The sequence below is a fragment of the Aplysia californica genome, unplaced genomic scaffold (genome assembly GCF_000002075.1).
Source record: "Aplysia californica isolate F4 #8 unplaced genomic scaffold, AplCal3.0 scaffold00838, whole genome shotgun sequence".
In the NCBI taxonomy this organism is placed as follows: Eukaryota; Metazoa; Mollusca; class Gastropoda; order Aplysiida; family Aplysiidae; genus Aplysia; species Aplysia californica.
Window position 1 is genome coordinate 189,047 of NW_004798108.1, and position 1,497 is coordinate 190,543.

At 43.0% G+C, this 1,497-nt stretch overlaps 1 protein-coding gene across 1 annotated transcript in view; it reads right to left on the reverse strand.

Annotated features, from left to right (window-relative positions):
* LOC101864261 (solute carrier organic anion transporter family member 4A1) overlaps positions 1–1,497 on the reverse strand; it is a gene marked incomplete in the record, with an annotated part of 19,034 nt that overhangs the window by 16,615 nt on the left and 922 nt on the right.

Consider the following 1,497-nt stretch of genomic DNA (forward strand, 5'->3'; position numbering starts at 1 on the left):
ACACACACACACACACACACACACACACACACACACACACTAGGCTAAAAGGAAAATAGGAGCGAAAGGAAAAAAAAAAAGCCGCCCACCAAGATTGAGTGCTCCCTCCCTCCCGTCGAGATCATTTTTTGCCCCTCACTGAGCGCAATGTGCTCATGGCGTCTGGCGTATTTGGGATCTGTCTTGTCCCATTTCGTGGTCTCGTTAGCTTTATCTCAATGGATTGCTCTTTTCCAGATAGTTCTCAGGTTTAGATGGAGGAGGAAAGAGGGAGTGGGATGGAGAGCGTGAACATATGAACACTCAGGGTTGATTTCTTTTTTTTTCTTCTGTTTTTCTTTTACTGGGAAGTCTGTCCTTTTTTAAAAAGAAAAATGGGAGAGGGGGTTGTCTTGATTTGGTAACGTTTTTGAGCGTGTAAATGTTGCTATCGTTGTTGTTGGTGGTGGCAATGTTGGCATTGGTATGGTAGTGTTAATATGTCCAGTTTCTCATTATCTTTCTATTTATGCAATCGTTTTTACTTCACCACCTCCACAATTTAGACCATTTAGGAGGCGGGTTGCGACTCTGCTCATCAGGGCCAATCAAGGATGAAAGGGATACAACGCTCTAGCAGAAAGACCGATATCAATTATTAATATTCTCCCCTCTTGGGAATCGAACCCACGTCTTCTGAGTGATACTTTAAAGCGCCTCACCGCTACATCACATACGCCATTGTAGTGTTGGCGCGTGATAAAATAATGATAATAATAATACAACGTTTTATTACTTTGATGTAGTTTATGAAGTTTCAGCTATCGGTGTCTCTTTAAGTTCTCCTAGAAGTTTCAAAGACATTTGGGAAGGGGGGTGGGGTGGGGGTTGATCCCAATATTCGTTTAACCCAATAAATAAGCAATAGTACTGAAGTTTAATTTATGAAAATATAGCATAACAAATCTCTATTAGCGAATGTCGCTTTAAGTAAAGCCTGAGAAAAAGAATAAGGTTAAGGAAAGAAACAACGAAAACCACCACCACCACCACAATAACGGCAGCAACAAAGGAGAAAAAAGGACTGCAGAAGGCAAGAAAGAAAAAAATAAGAAAGAACGACAGAAAGAAAGAATTAAAGAAAGAAAACAAGCTGACAAGAGCAATTCTCTCCAATGTTTCCGCTATCTGGACAGAGTGCAGAGCATAGCGTCAGATTATTGCAGCCCTTATCCTATCTTGTCTACGCCTTCTCGGCTATCAGTTTGTCTATCTGTCTTTCCCTTGCCTCCTTGTCTGCCGGTCTGTCGTGGCGTGTCTGTTCGTCTGTCTGCGTCTGTCTGTTGTGTCGCCCAGAAGAGACAGACGGAAGAGCTGGACGAGTTATCTGTTCATTCTGTCTCCCCCAAGTGTCTGACCGCCGAGAGCTATGTCTCAACAGCTCAAGCAACTATCTCGTGGAGCTCTCTCTCTCTCTCTCTCTCTCTCTCTCTCTCTCTCTCTCTCTCTCTTCTATTC